General features: G+C 39.9%; 1 protein-coding gene across 4 annotated transcripts in view; it reads right to left on the bottom strand.

Annotated features, from left to right (window-relative positions):
- FILIP1 (filamin A interacting protein 1) overlaps positions 1–19,599 on the bottom strand; it is a 193,039-nt gene that overhangs the window by 64,856 nt on the left and 108,584 nt on the right. The gene's annotated exons all lie outside the window — the stretch shown is intronic.

Below are 19,599 nucleotides of genomic sequence, written 5' to 3'. Positions count from 1 at the left end.
AGTGATGATCTTTCTAATTACAATGGAGCTGACATTTGCTAAATGTGCTCCCATCTGGTCACATACAGGTTTTTCCAGTAAAGGAGATGAGTATGAAGTATCCTGACTTCTTTCCAACTTGTACTAAAGAACAAACTGGTCGTCAAAAGAGTTTCAGTCTGCAACAATGGAATAGTTTTCCCCTGTGTTATGCAAACTGTGGGTTTGAAATTATAAATCTGGCTCATTATCATGGTATTCTAAACATGGGAGCCAACTAGTTAGCCCTGAGATAGAACCATTATAAAGTTTGTCTTTCTTGAGATTTCTCACTTTTATTGCTTTTTCATAGTCTCCAAATTAATCTAATTCAGATGGCTAAAAACTAACCTATTACAGAAACGTCAATGGACTGGAATTTGCAGATTTTTCCCATGTTGTCTCTGCCACATATATATGTGCTCATTTCAAGACAAAAATGGAAAATATTAATTGTGAAGAAGCTAGTGGTTTGGAATTAGTGAGAAAGTTAAAGTCAGAAAATAGTTTAATGGAAAGGCAGTGTGTCTCCAAGCAGGGTGAAAAGACAGTACAGATGCAGTGTCAGGCTAGCTCGTACTGTTGCTTTGTGCAAATTAGTAAAAGGAGCTCACTTCGTCCAGGAGATACAGCCGTGAGTCAGAGTGCAGATTGCCTAGCAAGCAGAGTGGGCTATAATTTCAGGCTCTACTTATCCCTTCTGCCAGGCACCTCTGTGCAAGGCATAACTCCATACCTGTGTATGGTGGCCCTGTACTGAAGGAGCCTAAGGTATGTCAATTGTTACTGGTCTTCAGGCAGGAAGCACTCCCTGTGTTCATTTACACAGGTGAATGTACATGGCCCCTTCTAAAATAATGCTTCTCAGATCTGACTGCATTGGCATCACCTGGGGACTTAGAAAAGCCCGGCGCCCACGCCATCCCAGACCAGTAACACCCAAGTCTTCAGGAGAAGGAAATTTTAAAACTCCCCGGGTGATTCCAGAGTTAAGAGTACTGTGCCACACTAATAGTCAAGAGGCCTAGCAACCACACTGAACGCAAACCCTTGGCATCATCCGATCTAAACGTCCCCCTTTCAGTGCGTTTCCTGTCTCCCACGTCTTCATGCACACTTCCTCTTACTGCTCATAGAAGGGCATCATCACCTTACTCCGTCAGATCACTCTCCCAGATGAGGGCAACCTTCTGCTTCGGCCAAAGCTGAAGGAGAAAAAGTAGTTTTGAAAGAAGAAACACAGGGCTGCGAATGTAGTAACGTACGGAACAACAGGAAAGGAAATTTAGAATTGCAGTTGAAAGTGAAAAAATGGTGACAATGGAAGATTGGCGAGCTAGAAGTCTCCGTTAACAGGCTACTGTCTGTTTTCCATTTTTAAGTCAGATGAAGTAAAGTCAGTTTTCTAAAGTTCTCGTTTTAACGTGTGAATTCTAAAGACTTGGAGGGCAGATATAGAAAGTACTGTCTTTTGTGTAATAAACTGAGATGCTAAGTCATCACAAAATGTAAATATTTCAAATCGTCTGTTCCCTGCTCTCTAAAACAGAGTACAGTAGATCTTTAAGAAAAGAGTGGAATAAAAGCAGAACTCAAAATCTTCAGAAAGAAAATCATTACAGAGGCTTAGAAAATAGACTTGATCATATAGCACTTGGGTAGTGGAAAAAAAAAAAATTGAGAGACCAAAAAAAATGACTTCGAAGATAGACACTAAAATATTGGGTAGTGAGATTAAAGGCTGTTTTTGTTCTGTTCTATTTGCTTATATATATTTTCTAAATTTTCTACAGTGAATGTGTAATTCATTTTATAAAGAGAAACAAAGCTGTACTTTTATAAAGGAAGAAGAAATACTTCACCATTCCTATTTCACATAAATGAAATAAAGAAAAGCAATGGAACAAAAAGTTCTCTCTTTTTCATGTGCTCAGTGCTGAGGAAGCTGCCTTCATTCTGGCTACAGACAAGCCTGTGCTTAGTGTCTCTGGGGATTAACACAAACGAGGACAGCAAACCCAGACTACCCAAATGTTTATTCGATACTCTGTTTTTGACATTGTCTTGATTCCTTTTAGAATTATTTCAAACACAGCAGTGGAGCCTCACAGAGAGCAGTCGCTGAGCCGAGGAAGTGAACTGAAGATAGGGTGGGGTCGAGATGACCGGTTTGCCACCCAGTGCTTTCTCCGTTTAGTCACATTCTGACATTCTGACAGGACAGCCGAAGGAATCCCAGCAGAACTGCTTCCATGTGGCATTTCCATAAATGGCATTCTGAAAAAACGTTTGTCCCTAATTGTAGATTAAGGGACAGAAAGAGGCTCTCGAATGAAAACCAAATCAAATAATCTGAGTGCATAAATTGCACTGCTAGTTAGCATAAGTTTATGTGATCTGAGCATAAAGGAAATGAAGTAAATCTTAAAGGTATCAGGCAAGTAAAAGTTTGAATTAAAACATGGACACAAGGGGCCGGCCCAGTGGCGCAGCGGTTAAGTGCACACGTTCCGCTTCTCAGTGGCCTGAGGTTTGCCAGTTCACATCCCGGGTATGGACATGGCACTGCTTGGCATGCCATGCTGTGGTAGGCGTCCCACATATAAAGTAGAGAAAGATGGGCACGGATGTTAGCTCAGGGCCAGGCTTCCTCAGCAAAAAAAAAAAAAAAGAGGAGGACTGGCAGTAGTTAGCTCAGGGCTAATCTTCCTCAAAAAAAAAAACAAAAACCCATGGAAACAAAATTCACAGCATGAAATAGTAGAGTGAGCCCAGCTTTGAAGAAACTCAGAATTTGTTTCCAGTCCCAGTTGTGCTGTGTGATTTGTACAAGTTGCTGACATTGTTTTGACCTAATTTTATTGTCTGAAATAGGATTATAATAGCTTTTTTAGACAATTGTTGTTGGGATGAAATCAGATAGAAATACCTCACATCCCTAGTATGGAACTTGGCACACAGTAGGTGCTGAGTCGACAGGGACAGTCCAGCATTAGATGCCTTTTTACTGCATGGGAAGAAAAGGAGTTTTGTAAGGCATAGTTTTCCCTAACAAAATATAACATTTAAGACTGATATAGTTTAACTTTCTAGGAATTTCACAACTCACCCTTAACATTCTTTCAAAAAGGAATTTTTAAACCCTTTCCAAAAGTTATTTAATCCCCCTGACTTAGTTTCCTTGTCTGTAAAGTGGGGACGCCAACCCCTCTACATGGCAGGGACTGTGCAAGGCTCTAACAAGATAATGTAAATAGCTTTTAAAACTGTAAATCGGTAGCTATTTCAGTTTCGGTTTAAAAATATGTAAGTATTGTTGGTATTTATCTTCTTGACCAAATCTTCCTAATTCTCTTAGAAGAAAACAGCTTCTTTTGTTCCAGCTGATGGGAAACGCCTATTTCTTCTCTCGCTAGGAGTGTGCTCATGCTGGAACCGTATGAATTGTGAGGGGCTACACGTGCTACACACTTCGTTCTGAGTTTAATTACCCTAGACGCTAATTACCAACGAAAAGAGGTTACGGTGACATAACACTGTGCGTTACGTATTTTGACCCACACTTTGATCATGAACTCACTAAAAGCTTTTTAATTGCTATAATAATAAGCGTGGAAGGAATATAAATGTTGCCTTTCAATTGTCGTTATCTACAATCGTTCTGTATAGTAAGTCCCTCACTAATATTGTGGTGTTTGTTTAATCAATGGGTTAAGCAAGATGACTATGTGATCGCAGTAAACTTTCCCACTACTTTAAACATATGATTCAGTTGATGTAAATAAGATCCTACATTTGGGGGATAAAAACGCTTTATATCTCCATTTTGAGAACCCAAGTTGGTTTTGTATAAAAGAAAGAAATTCAAAATGTAAGAAGTTCCTGTCCTTGAACATTACTATTTTCACACAAAAGTTTTCCCAGAAGCGGTGGTTTAAGTCCTAGGAGGCTGGGGAGCTGCTGCGTAGACCACTGCCTTTAAATGCAGGTGAAAGGACTCGGAGGAAGAATGCTTTGAAGAGGACTCTAGAAAGGTAGAGAAAGCGGATCAGAGGAGGAAGAGACAATAAAAATGTTCAATTTATTTAGTCCTGATGATGCAGGAGAGTCAATATGAGATTAGGATATAGAAACAGACACAGAGGGATCACATCCTTCTCGTCCATCCAACATGGTTCTTCTTTGCGCCAGAGGAGGCAGATGAGCCCAAGAACAGACATCTCCAGAGAACTGAAACTACTCCAGGTGGAGCAGGGGGGTTGTCTCAATCAACAGAAGGAGCTGATTCAAAACATGTGGGGGCAGCAAAGAGCTGCGCTGCAAAGCCCGGGCCAACAGGTGAGTGTGTGATTCATGCTACAAAGTCACAGGAGGGTATCTGGGCTCTCCTGGAAGAGCAGGGAGCCGTGGGGACAGGATAAGAGACAGGACAGGTGGAGCCCACACAGGTGGCATAGTTCAAAAGAGGGCTGAATTCAAGCATTCATTCAATAAATATTTGTGCACATTTTCTTTGTGCAATGCATTACAGTCAGTATTGGAGGTAGAACTGCATTCTCAGAGATTAATCTTGAAGGATATAGACAAACAATTGAAAGCCATTTACAATATAACTTGATAAGCCTTAGGATGGAGGAGACACAGGGGGCTAAGAGCTTCATCTAGAAGAACGCTTGACTTGAATCTGAGCCAATGGAGGAAGCACCCTGGAGGAAGTGACCCTAAATCTCCCAATGAGGACTGGAGCCAGAGAAAGAGGGCAGGGCTTAGAGAGAAAGTGTTCTAGGCCAGAAGACAACCGTACCAAAGGCCAAGCAGATTTAGATGCACGGGCTGGGGCAATATGAGGCTGGAATGATAAACAATGGACAACTCAGGCAAAGCCTTGGAAACGAGGCAGTGAGTTTGCATTTTATCATGGAACAGCAAGAAGCCTTGGAATCTTTCAGCAGAAGGACAGTGACACAGATTTGTGTGTGGAAAGATCATTCATCTGCTGTGTCAAAAACATAGAAATTCTGAATCAGCAGGCTTGTTGGTGTAACCCAGGAATCGCTATTTAAAATACCTCTGCAGGTGATTCTAAAGTGCAGCCACACTTAGGAACCACGGCGTTAGGGCAGATCAACAGATTCAGCATTAAAAGCACTGAAATGGCTACTGTGTTAGCTCCCGGCTCCTGGCAGGGTTGTCTGATTCCCAGGGACTTGCTGGCCCTCAGGTTTCCCAGTGTTCTCAGTTCCAGTGACCCTTCTTCAGCAAGGAATCCTGGTCACTTCAGACCAGCAGCCTAAACCAGAAGGGTCCCTGGAAATTATTGGAAGTGATTGCCACTTCTGGGCAAATGAGTGTAACCAACTGTCCCAGTTTTTCTGGGACTAAGAAGAGCAGGGGCCTGTGAAGCTGAACTTTTGAAAATCATACTGGGGCAAGCACCAAGCACCCAGGAGACTGGATGTCCCAAAATGTCCAGGGAAGCCAGAGTGGACATACTATACTCAGGAACTGAATTTTATTGCCAGCGTTTCCAAAATTTAGCTTTCTTTAAAGACAAAATGACATTATTGATGATTATGCCTGGTGACAATTTTAAATATTTTTTTAAACTTGTGGGATTTAAAAACATTTTTTTATTGAGTTAATGATAGGTTACAATCTTGTGACATTTCAGTTGTACATTATTGTCTGTCAGTCGTGTTTTAGGTGCACCCCTTCACCCTTTGTGCCCACCCCCGACCCCCCTTTTCCCCTGGTAGCCACTAATCTGTTCTTTGTGCACATGTTTAAATTCCTCATATGAGTGGAGTCATACAGAGATTGTCCTTCTCTATCTGGATTATTTTACTTAACATAATTCCCTCAAGGTCCATCCATGTTGTTGCAAATGGGATGATTTTGTTCTTTTTTATGGCTGAATAGTATTCCATTGTGTATATATACCACATTCTTCTTTATCCAATCACCTGTTGATGGGCATTTAGGTTGCTTCCACATCTTGATTATTGTAAATAATGCTGCAGTGAACATTGGGGTGCATGGGACTTTTGGAATTGCTGACTTCAAGCTCTTTGGATAGATACCCAGTAGTGAGATAGCTGGATCATATGGTAGCTCTATTTTTAATTTTTTGAGGAATCTCCATTCTGTTTTCCATAGTGGCTGCACCAGTTTGCATTCCGACCAGCAGTGTATGAGGCTTCCTTTTTCTCCACAACCTCTCCAACATTTGTTACTATTTGTTTTCATGATTTTTGTCATTCTAATGCATGTAAGGTGATATCTTAGTGTAGTTTTGATTTGGGTTTCTCTGATGCACAGCAATGATGAACATCTTTTCATATCCCTATTGGCCATCCATATATCTTCTTTGGAGAAATGTCTGTTCATGTCTCCTGCCCATTTTTTGATGGGGTTGTTTAATTTTTTGTTGTTGAGTTGTGTGAGTTCTTTATATATTATGGAGATTAAGCCTTTGTTGGATATATGACTTGCAAATATTTTTTCACAGTTAGTGGGTTGTTTTTTGTTTCAATCCTGTTTTCATTTGCCTTGAAGAAGCTCTTTAGTCCAATGAAGTACCATTTGTTTATTCTTTCCATTGTTTCCCTTCTCTGAGAAGACATGGTGTCCAAAAAGATCCTTTTAATACTGATGTCAAAGAGTGTACTGCCTACATTTTCTTCTAGAAGCCTTATGGTTTCAGGCCTCAGCTTTAGGTCTTTGATCCATTTTGAGTTTATTTTGGTGAATGGTGAGAAAGAATGGTCAATTTTTATTCTTTTACATGTGGCTTTCCAGTTTTCCCAGCACCATTTGTTGAAAAGAATTTCTTTTCTCCATTGTATGCCCTCAGCTCCTTTGTTGAAGATTAGCTGTCCATACATGTGTGGTTTTATTTCTGGGCTTTCAATTCTGTTCCATTGATCCGTGCACCTGGTTTTGTATCAGTACCATGCTGTTTTGATGACTGTAGCTTTGTAGTATGTTTTGAAGTCAGGGATTGTGATGCCTCCCGTTTTGTTCTTTTTTCTCAGGATTGCTTTAGCAATTCAGGGTCTTTTGTTGCCCCATATGAATTTTAGGATTCTTTGTTCTATTTCTGTAAAGAGTTTTCATTGGGATTCTGATTGGGATGGCGTTGAATCTGTAGATTGCTTTAGGTAGAATGGACATTTCAACTATGTTTATTCTTCCAATCCATGTACATGGAATGTCTTTCCATCTCTTTACATTATCATCCATTTGTTTCAGAAAAGCCTTGTAATTTTCATTGTATAAGTCTTTCACTTCCTTAGTTAAATTCACCCCGAGGTATTTTATTCTTTTTGTTGCAATTGTGAATGGTATTGTGTTCTCGAGTTCTTTTTCTGTTAGTTCGTTATTAGAGTATAGAAATGCTACTAACTTATGTAAATTGATTTTATACCCTGCAACTTTGCTGTAGTTGTTGATTACTTCTAAAATTTTCCAATGGATTCTTTGGGGTTTTCTATATATAAGATCATGTTGTCTGCAAACAGTGAGAGTTTCACTTCTTCCTTCCCTATTGGATTCCTTTTATTCCTTTTTCTTGCCTGATTGCTCTGGCCAGGACCTCCAGTACTATGTTACATAAGAGTAGTGATAGAGGGCATCCTTGTCTCATTCCTGTTTTCAGGGGGATGGTGCTCAGTTTTTGCCCATTGAGTATGATGTTGGCTATGGGTTTGTCATATATGGCCTTTATTATGTTGAGGTAGTTTCCTTCTATCCCCATTTAGTTCAGAGTTTTTATCATAAATGGCTGTTGGATCTTGTCAAATGCTTTCTCTGCATCTATTGAGATGATCATGTGGTTTTTATTCCTCAGTTTGTTGATGTAGTGTATCACGTTGATTGATTTGTGGATGTTGAACCATCCCTGTGTCCCTGGTATGAATCCCACTTGATCATGATGTATGATTCTTTTGATGAATTGCTGAATTCTGGTTGCCAACATTTTGTTGAGAATTGTTGCATCTATGTTCATCAGTGATATTGGCCTGTAGTTCTCCTTTTTCATGGTGTCCTTGTCAGGCTTTGGTATCAGCGTGATCTTGGCCTCATAGAATGTGTTAGGAAGTGTTCCATCTTCCCTAATGTTTTGGAATAGCTTGAAAAGGATAGGTATTAAATCCTCTCTGAAAGTTTGGAAGAATTCCCCAGGAAAGCCATCTGGTCCTGGGGTTTTATTCTTTGGGATGTTTTTGATTGCTGTTTCAATCTCTTTCCTTGTGATTGGTCTGTCCAAATTGTTGGCTTCTTCTTGACTAAGCTTTGGGAGATTGTAGGAGTTCAAGAATTTATCCATTTTCTCTAGGTTATCCATTTTGCTGGCATATAGTTTTTCATATTATTCTCTTATAATCTGTTGTATTTCTGTGGAGTCTGTTGTTATTTCTCCTCTTTCATTTCTGATTTTGTTTATTTGAGCTTTCTCTCTTTTTTTCTTTGTAAGTCTGGCTAGGGGTTTGTCAATTTTATTTATCTTCTCAAAGAACCAGCTCTCTGTTTCATTGATCCTTTCTACTGCCTTTTTTGTTTCAATAGCATTTATTTCTGCTCAGATTTTTATTATTTCTGTCCTTCTCCTGACTTTGGGCTTTGTTTGTTCTTCTTTCTCTAATTCAGTTAGGTGTAGTTTAAGATTGCTTATTTGGGATTTTTCTTGTTTGTTAAGATGTGGCTGTATTGTGATGAATTTTCCTCTTAATACAGCTTTTGCTGTATCCCATACGAATTGGTATGGCATGTAATCATTTTCATTTGTCTCCAGGTATTTTTTTATTTCTTCTTTAATTTCTTCAATGATCCATTGCTTGTTCAGTAGTGTGTTGTTTAGTCTCCGCATCTTTGTGCCTTTCTCAGCTTTTTTCTTGTAATTAATTTCTAGCTTTATAGCATTATGATTGGAGAAGATGCTTGTTATTATTTCAATTTTCTTAAATTTGTAGAGGCTTGCCTTGTTTCCCAACATATGGTCTATCCTTGAGAATGTTCCACGTGCGCTTGAGAAGAACATGTATTCTGCTCTTTTGGGATGGAGTGTTCCATATGTGTGTATTAAGTCCAGCTGTTTTAGCTTTTCGTTTAGCTCCACTGTTTCTTTGTTGATTTTCTGTCTGGATGATCTGTCCATTGATGAGAGTGGGGTGTTGAGGTCCCCTACTATTACTGTGTTATTTTTGATATCTTCCTTTAGGTTTGTTAATAGTTGCTATATGAACTTTGATGCTTCTGTGTTGGGTGCATAGATGTTTATAAGCGTTATTTCTTCTTGATGAAGTGTCCCTTTGATCATTATATATTGGCCCTCTATGACTCTCTTTACCTGCCTTATCTTGAAGTCTATTTTGTCTGAGATAAGTATTGTGACACCTGCTTTCTTTTGTTTGCTATTAGCTTGAAGTATTGTCCCCCACCCCTTCACTCTGAGCCTGTGTTTGTCCTTGGAGCTGAGGTGTGTTTCCTGGAGGCAACAAATTGTTGGCTCTTGTTCTTTAATCCATTTTGCCACTCTGTGTCTTTTTATTGGAGAGTTCAATCTGTTTACATTGAGGGTGAGTATTGATGCATGAGGGCTTCATGCTGTCATTCTGTTTCTCGTTTTCCAGTGTTTCCTTTGTTTCTTGTCCTGTGTTCTTGTCCTTGGCCTACCCATTGACTTCTGCAATTTCTTATGCTGGGTTTCTTATATTTTTCCTTATTTATGTTTTGTGTCTCTGTTCTGCTTTTTAGTTTAGTGGCTACCCTGAAGTTTGTATTCAGAATCTCGTGGATAACATAGTCCATTTTCTGGTTGTCTCTTACTTACTTAGCCTAGACTGTTTCAGTCCCTTTCCTCCTCCCCTCCTAAATTATTATTTTCATCTCTTATTCCAACTTGTGTTGTGAGTTTGTGGTTAGAGTAATAAGATTGTCTTTGCTTTGGTGATTTACTTCCCTTTATCCTAATGCTATAGTTGAATGTTTGCTATCATATTCCAATTATATCTGTTTGTCTCTCTACTCTGTGTTTTGTGACCCCTTTCTCCCTTTTATTGTTTTTTCAGGTATGAGAGCCTTCTTGAGGATTTCTTGTAGTGGAGGTCTTGTGACTACAAAGTCCATTAGCTTTTGTTTGTCTGGAAAAGATTTAATTTTTCCCTCATATCTGAAGGATATTTTTGCTGGATAGAGTATTCTTGGCTGAAGATTTTTATCCTTTAAAGTTTTCAATATGTCACTCCAATCTCTCCTAGCTTGTAAGCTTTCTGTAGAGAAATCCACTGAAAGAACTAATAGGGGTTCCTTTGTAGGTTATTTTCTTCTGCTTTGCTGCCCTGAGTATTCTTTCTTTGTCATTCCTTTTTGCCATTTTTACTACTATATGCCTTGCAGTAGGTCTTTTTATGTTGACAAATCTAGGAGATCTGAAAGCTTCCTCCCCACACATTTCTCTCTCAATTCCTAGATTTGGGAAGTTCTCTTTTATTATTTCGTTGAGCACACTTTCTACTCCATTTTCCTTTTCCACGCCCTCAGGAATTCTGATAATTCTTAAGTTGCATTTTCTCTTTAAGTCAGCTATTTCTCTGAGATTTTCTTCAGTTTTTTAAATTCTTAGTTCTCTTTCTTCCTCTGTCTGGAGCCATTCAGCCTGTCTATCTTCCATTATGCTAATTTTCTCCTCTATTGTGTCTACACGGGTATTCAGGGAATCCATATTCTGTTTTATCTGATCCATTGTACTTTTCATCTCTAGTATTTCTGATTGATTCTTCTTTATAATTTCAGTCTCTTTTGTGAAGTAACTGCAGAACTCCTTGACTTGTTTGTCTATTTTTCCCTTTACCTCATTGAATACTTTGATGATAGCTATTTTGAACTCATCTTCACTTAGTTTACCTATTTCCAAGTCCTCAAGACATACTTCTGTGTCTTTATTGTTTTCCTTCTGGTCTGTAGCTTTTATAAATTGCTGGATGGTAGAGGAGCGGTTTTTGCGCATGATGGTAGTATTCAGTTGCAGTTACAGCCTGTCGCCACTAGATGGGGGTCGAGAGCCACACATTCTGAGCCCTCTGCCTTCAGCTGCAATGGTGGCGCACAGCGTGGGTTGGGGGAGGAGGGGCACTTTCTCTTGCACGCTGACCTGGATTTGAGTCAGCTCTCACTCTCTGGTCTCCTGGGGCCCTGGCTTGCTGGGGTTCCCCCATGCGAAAGCGTTCCTCTGTTAGAGGGTTTCTACTGCACGGCGGTGGGAGTCCTGGATGACCCCAGATGCACGGCCCCTCCCCTGCTCCCTCCTGCACCCACAGCAGTGATCCCAGTCTCTACGGGAGGGAGTGAAGATCTCTCCTACCCTGTTCTAGCTCCTCCAAGGGTGGCTCCAGCCTCTCTGCCTTCTGTCGCTTGGCTGCTGTGGGTCTCTGATGACTTCTGTTATTAGGATTTTTTTTGGTTGGAAAGCAGTTGCTCTTTTTGGTTGTAATTTGGAGGGGAGATAGTCCCGGGTGAGCTCACACCGCCATGTTGCTGGCATCACTCGGGATTTTTTAATCTTTAGGAAAAAGGCCATAAAGAGTATGAAAGAATGTTTAGTTCTTATGCCCATGTGACATAGCTTTTTCCACACTTCTAAAATGGGTATGTGTACAACTCTGGGAGGACAGGGTGGAATCAAAATGAGTCTTGGAACCTCCAGTTAAACATGGAGCATCCTTCTGAAGCACTCATATTACTTAAAGACTTGGGAGTAGGTGATAAATAGTTTAAAACTCTTTCAAAACATTAATACAATGTAAAAATTCACTTGTATGTTTAGGACAAAACACAAGACTTAAGAAACATTTGCTTGAGGCGGACAGCTTGGGACAGATTTTTAGACGATGCAACCACAATCCCCAGCATGGTGATCCACTCCTTTAGGTTGAGAGGGAGCATGTTCAGTGGGAAGTTTGAGAAGCCCGCCCTTACCTACTGACACTGCACACCTCAAACAAGGCACTCCCTGCCAAGAGCTGCTGACCTTAAATGGGGGATGCATTTTGAGGAAAGAATAAATCTACTTCTATGCTTATGGAAGAATCAGAATGTCACAATTCCTGAAAACTATCACTTCTTTATATGATTTAGTTAACTACCTAAATATGGTCCTATTGCTTCAGTGAACCAAGGAGCCCTAGAAAAAAATGGTCCTGCAAGATCGATGCATCCCCATTCTGTGAATGCTTTCCCATTCTGGGAACTCAACTCAAGATCCTGTCTCTATTTAAATATGGTAATCTTTTAGTTTCCTTGTCTATTTCTTTCTTAGGTTGTGAGCTGCTTTGGGGACAGGGACGGTGTATAGAGTATCTACTAAGAGTGCCTGCCCACATTCTAGGCACTTGGTAAATATTTGTTGAAATAAATAAAAGTAAAATTAAGTGATGTGAAGTCAGAGAGGCATAAACTGAAACTAAAAATCTCAGAACTACTTAGCCTTGTTTAAAACATCTAAACAATTACATTTTGTCAATTTCTACTCCTTCATCTGACATTCTTGTCTACAATTTAGGAGTCACTTTGTTCTTCTTAAGTTTATTCCAAAAAGAAAATATGTAAACTGAATAAGGAAAAACAGTACATTCCACCAGAATGTTGCAACAGGAATTGGACTATCATTAAAACTCATACAAATTGAATCATGCTATTTACCCTAGCTAGGTAAATATGAATTTTATAAATGTAGCGGAAGAAAAAAAGCTATGTAACTTGTAGTGTTATTAGCTATTACTATAGAAAATAAGCCTACTTTTTTCTCCTGAATTTTGGAAAGCAAAGTTAACATGATTAGTAATACAACAACATAAAGAAGAAGATTCAGACACGGTTAGTTTAAAGGGCCATTGGGGCTAAAAATGTGTCTTTTGGTTTCTCTGGAGAAATTTCCCTTCACAACCATAGGACCAGTAGTAGCCTAAAAGTCTCTATATAGCTTGTTCATTAAAGACCATTCCTGTCTAGCACTTCAGACTGAATATCATCCAAAAGAAATCTTTTATTAAAATATCACAAGCAGGTGCTATTTTTTCATGTTAAAACTCACTTTTATTATCTCCATGATAGTTTGAATTTTTAAAAGTAAAGTTCTCAAAATTTCAATGATGTTTTTGCATCACTGGAAATGTTTTTGCATTGATGGTTTTGCACCTTTTAGAATGGTCCACCCTAAAATTCATATGGAATTTTAAGGGACCCCAAATAGCCAAAATAATCCTGAAGAAGAACATAGTTGGAGTTCTCACACATTCTGATTTCAAAACTTACTACAAAGCTACAGTAAACAAAACATTGTGGTACTGGCATGAAGACAGACATACAGACTAGTGGAATCAAATAGAGAGCACACAAATAAACTCTTGTGTATATCGTAAGTGATTTTCAACAAGGGTGCCATGACCCTTCAATGGGGAAAGCACAGTCTTTTCAACAATGATGTTAGGAAAACTGGATACCCACATGCAAAAGAATGAAGCTGGACCCTTACCTTACCCCAGATACAAAAATTAGCTCAAAATGAATCAAAGACCTAAATGCAAGAGCTAAAATTCTTAGAAGAAAACATAGAGAAAAAGTTCATGGCATTAGATTTGGCAGTGATTTCTTGGATACAACACCAAAAGCAAGGGCAACAAAAGGAAAAATAGACAAATTGAACTACATCAAAACTAAAAACATCTGTATAAGGGCAAGCCCAGTGGCACAGGGATTAAGCTTGCATGTTCCGCTTTGGTGGCCTGGGGTTTGCTCGTTTGGATCCCAGGTGCAGACCTGTGCACTGTTTGTCAAGCCATACTGTGGCAGGCATCCCACATATAAAGTAGAGGAAGATGGGCATGGATGTTAGCTCAGGGCCAGTCTTCCTCAGCAAAAAAGAGGAGGGTTGGTGGCAGATGTTAACTCAGAGCAAATCTTAATTTAAAAAAAGTCTGTATATTGAAGAACACAATCAACAGAGTGAAAAGCAACCCACAGAATGGGAGAAAATACTTGCAAATCATATGTGATAAGAGATTAATATCCAGAATATATAAAGAACTCCTACAAGTCAACACAGAAAAAAAAACCCATGATTTAAAAGCGGGCAAAGCCAGAAATAAAAACACACATCTACAGACAGCTAATCTATGACAAAGGAGCTGAGAACATACAATGGAGAAAGGAAAGTCTCTTCAACAAATGGTGTTGGAGCAAACTGGACAGCCCCATGTAAAAGGATGAAAATAGACCATTCTCTTATGCCATTCACAAAAATCAACTTGAAATGGATCAAAGACTTAAAGGTAGGACCTGAAACGATAAGACTTCTAGAAGAAAATGTAGGCAGTACACTCTTTGACATCAGTCTTAAAAGGATCTTTTTGGACACCCTGTCTTCTCGGACAAGGGAAACAATAGAAAGAATAAACAAGTGGGACTTCATCAGACTAAAGAGCTCAACAAGGAAAGGGAAAATAGGATTGAAACGAAAAGACAACCCGCCAACTGGGAAAAAATATTTGCAAATCACATGTCCAACAAAGGGTTAATCTCCATAATATATAAAGAACTCACACAACTCAACACCAAAAAAAATCAAACAGCCTGATCAAAACTCAAAAGCAAACAGACATTTTTCCAAGAAGATATACAGATGACCAATAGGCACATGAAAAGATGCTCATTATCACTGATCATCAGGGAAATGCAAATCAAGACTACACTAACATATCACCTTACACCTGTTACAATGACTAAAATAACCAAGACAAAAAATAACAAATGTTGGAGACGTTGTGGGGAAATGGAACTCTCATACACTGCTGGTTGGAATGCAAACTGGTGCAGTCACTATGGCAAACAGTATGGAGATTTCTCAAAAGTGATAAACAGAAATGCCATATGACCCAGCCATCCCACTACTGTGTATTTATCCAAAGAACTTGAAATCAGCAATTCAGAGACTCATGCACCCCTATGTTCACTGCAGCATTATTCACAATAGCCAAGACATGGAAGCAACCTAAGTGCCCATCGACTGATGACTGGATAAAGAAGATGTCTTATATGTATATTTCAGCCATTAAAAGAGGATAAAATCGTCCCATTCACAACAACATGGATGGACCTTGAGGGTATTATGTTAAGTGAAATTAGCTAGATAGAGAAAGACAAACTCTGTATGATTCCACTCACATGTGGAAATTAAACATGTAGACAAAGAGAACAGATTAGTGGTTACCAGGGGGAAGGGGGTGGGGGGTGGGCACAAAGATTGAAGGGGCCCACCTATAAAATGACTGACAAATAATAATGTACAACTGAAATTTCACAATGTTGTAAACTATCATAACCGAATAAAAAAAAAGTGGGCAAAGGACTTAATAGACATTTCTCTAAAGAAGATACACAAATGGCCAACAAGCAGATGAAAAGATGCTCAATATCACTAATCATTAGGGTAATGCAAATCAAAACCACAGTGAGATACGACTTCACACCCATTAGGATGGCTATGATAAAAAAAAAAGCAAAAAACAAAAACCAGAAAATAACAAGTATTGTCAGGGATATGGAGAAATTGGAATCTTTGTGCGCTGCTGGTGAAAATGTAAGATGATGCAGCCACTATGGAAAACAGTATGGCGGTTCCTCAAAAAATTAAAAATAGAACTACCATATGATTCACCTATCCCATTTCTGGGTAATACCCAAAAGAATTGAAAGCAGGGACACTCATGTTCATGGCACCATTATTCACAGTAGCCAAAAGATAGAAGCAACCCAAGTGTCCACTGACAGATGAATGGATAAACAAAATTTGGTATACTCATATAATGCAACATAATTCAGCCTTAAAAAGGGAGGAAATTCTGACACATGCTACAACGTGGATGAACCTTGAAGACACTATATTAAGAGAAATGAGCCTGTCACAAAAGGACAAATACTATATGATTTCACTTATATGGGGTACTTAGAATAGTCAAATTCATAGAGACAGAAGGAGAATGGTAGTTGTCAAGGGCAGCGGGGAAAGGAGGACCGAGAGTTAGTGCACAATTGGTACAGAGTTTCAGGTTTGGAAGATGAAAAAAGTTCTAGAGATGGATGGTGATGTCGTTGGACAAGGTCAATGCCAATGAACCATTCAAAAATGGCTAAAATGGTAAATTTTATGTTAAGTATATTTTACCACGATTTTTTAAAAAGTAAAAGTATCTTGTTCACCTCCCAAAAAAGTCAAATAAAAAAAGGAAAGAAAAATCATCCCCCATTCTTTATCTAGCAATAACCACTTTAAAAAAAAAAGTAAAATTCTATGTAATGAATTATAAAAGTCCAGTTACATTTTCCTTGAGATAAGTGAGCTGAATGCCACAGTCACCATGGATTTAAACCTAGTTTTATTACTTGTGTGGTGGTATTCTTTTCCCTTTTTCTACACAATGGGCTATTAATACTACAATAACTGTTATGTCCTGGGTTAGAAATTAGATCAGATCACGGGTGCCCCCACGCAGTGCTCTGACTCTGTGTTGCATAATTTCTTAAATTCCAAAATACCATAGGCTTTTTGTCGTGGGTTAATGAAGACCTTGGGCAGAGCCCTTACACTGCCCACCCCTAGACATATGAGGTCCTGCAGGGGGGCCGGCTTGCCGTGACCCAGAGGAGAAACTGAATTCTTTAGCACATGGGAGAAGCCACTGCTAAGGTGCAACTAGATGATTATTTCCCCACTATCATTGTTTAGCCAGCTCTGTAAATTTAATCCCCTCAACGCAAACCAGCTAGATAAGACCCAAGACAGATAAAGCATCTGTACCAGATCTGGCATCAGACAGCTCTGTACAGAACTTGCCGGTACAACTCTGCTTATTAGGTTAAATTTTCTTCACCTCCTTACTTTTTCCTGTGATTATCTCCTTTTCAGATCGTCTTTGGAAGTTAGTTTTCCAAGCTTGAGTGAAATCCTTCCATGTAATCCCGACTGGAGAATTGACTGGTCTCTCCACACAGCTATTTGCACGAGGAACCGAGGCTCTCCCTGGGAGAGGACTCACCCCAAGGGAGGAAGGGCATTATTTTGGTGGAAAGACAGTGGAGCGGGGTCAGAGGCCAAGGGTGAGTCTGAGTGCAGCCCAGTGTCTGTCACTTAGACCCCACTCCAGGTCACCCCCCTAGTTCCATGCCTAAGTCCCAGGGTGAGGGGCTGCCATAAAAGACCCAGATAAAAACTGGAGAAATTGGTAAATTAGAATTCAAAGCATCGCAGCTTCAGTAGTAAAAGGGGCAGTGGGGGAGGGGCAGCCCTCTCTACATGTGCATCGTGCTCTCAGGGTAGACATCAGCCTGAGCAGCTTCCAAGTAGACACCAACTGACATAAACAGAAGAGCAAGGCTTTGGGACGCACACAGCAGTGTTGGCCATGCTTCCGGCAGGCACGCACAGGGCAGCCATCATTACCACAGTGGGCTGGAGGAGGAAAAAGGGCAAAATGGCAAATGCCAAAGGGCAGCCCAAAAGAGTGTGTGGAGCATGTGTGGGGCATCCTCTCAGGACTCTGGCACATTACAGGGGGAACCTAAGGGAGCCTGGCAGTCCACAGAGCAGGTGGCACAGAGGCAGGAGAGGGAAAAGACAGCGTAGTAAAGTTTCTTTGAGCTCGTTTTTATCCTCTGACTGGTGAGGGCTGGGAATTATGGGTAATACTTTTTCAACAGAGAAAATATTTCACACAAACAAGCTAGCACTACATTGTCTAGATGGAATTTACACATGAGGTTTATTTGAATGACATAACATTGAATTCCTTTGGATTTGCTGTTTTTTTTTTTTTTGATATATTCGTTTCAACCTCCGACCTAAGTGAATTCTACATTTATAACATACATTAGACCAACTTAAAACAGCTAGCATTTAATTTTTTGAACAAAAATGCAAGAAAATCTCAGCCATTATGAACCTACAGGGAAGCTCACACTGGATATTTACTTTTCTAAGTAATTGAGAATTCGTGCTTTAAACACTAGAGCTGCTCATTTTAAGGGGCTGGGAATAGGAACACCCTCAAATGTATCAGAAAGCTCCTGCTCTTAGAAAGAGTATAATACACACAAGTCCATGTCTTTTTTGAGAACTCAGGTGGTCATCCTAACTATCGATTGTTCTGATGTCCTGAAGATATATATTATGCGGTTACTAAACTGGCATGATTTTTGTCTTTCTCTTTAAGCAAGTTCCTGACATAAATTAGAGCTAGTTTTTTCACTTATTTTTCCTCTCCTCAAGAGAAGCAATGTGGTAGAAAGAGCATACGCTTAGGAATCTTGAGTTAGAAACGTACATCAGCACTACTGCTCATGTAAGCTTGAACAAGTGAGTCAGCCTTTCTGAGCTCGGTTTCTTCATCTGTAAAATGCACATGGCAGTAGCAGCCTCACAGGTTTTACCTGAGCTAATGTACAAAGGCACCTGGCAAATGTTAGTTACTTTGCACTTCAGGAATCAGACAAATGGTGGCTCTGCCATTTACTACAGCTATGTGACCTTGGGCCAGTTAGCTCTGAACCTCAGTTTCCCCAGCTGTATGAGAATAAAGTATAAAGTGACTAATATAGCGCCTAGAATACAGTAGATACCTAATAAAAAGCAATCTCCTCTTTTTTTTTCTCGGAAGAGTGAATTGGTGGATGTGGAACTGCTGGATCTACTGGGAAACATAACCAAAAGCCTTTCCACAAACTGACAACGAGTCCAAGGCTGAGGCAGCCTCCTTGTCCCCGTTGCTCTCAATATCCTGTGACTGCCCAAACCACTCATAACGACATCCGTGATTCCCACAGCACAACCCTAACGGACACCGGGCCCCCCAGGCGGGCTCGCGCTGTGATTCTGGGCCTCCTGCACTTTCTGTTGCTGGGATTTGAAGGAGCAGCTCACTCTACAGTTCGAGAACTTGGACCACGCTGTTTCCTCTCGAGCCTGCAGCTCCTTCGTCGCCACTGTCGGAAGATCCTACTGCAGCAGCAATGGGTCAGCATTTCCCTAAACTTCGCTTAGCATTCGATCTGAAATCTGGCGTCGCGAAGAAACAGTGTGAAACAGGGTTCTGCGCTAGCGCTTACGCTGAAAGCAGGCGTTGCCTATAACCGAAGGTGACCCCAAAGTCAAGCCCTCCACCTTGGGAAAAGGAAAGAAAAATAAGTACAAAAAGTAGAAATGATCATTTTTTAAAAAAATTGCATCTTTAATGTTTAACAAAATTCCTATAAGAGCTCCTACTTAGAATGTCCTTGTTTAAAGAAAGGAGGTCCCTGAAAAAGCCACAAAACGTCTCAGCTATTTGTGATTCGCCAGCTGCTTTTCATGGGCACTACTGGGGCTTCTGGTGCCATGTCTGGGTTTGAAAGGCCAGATCCACCCTTTCAAAGAGAAAATGTAGCAATTACATCTGCTCATAAAATTATCTTGCCTTTTCACTATATGGACCAGAGATGGGGCACATTCAAAAAGATTTTAAACAAGAAAATCTCACATGTATTGTAGGTAAG

Source organism: Equus quagga, chromosome 11 (genome assembly GCF_021613505.1).
Source record: "Equus quagga isolate Etosha38 chromosome 11, UCLA_HA_Equagga_1.0, whole genome shotgun sequence".
Lineage (NCBI taxonomy): Eukaryota > Metazoa > Chordata > Mammalia > Perissodactyla > Equidae > Equus > Equus quagga.
The sequence above is the reverse complement of the archived record's forward strand: the minus strand, read 5'-3'. Positions and strand labels throughout refer to the sequence as shown.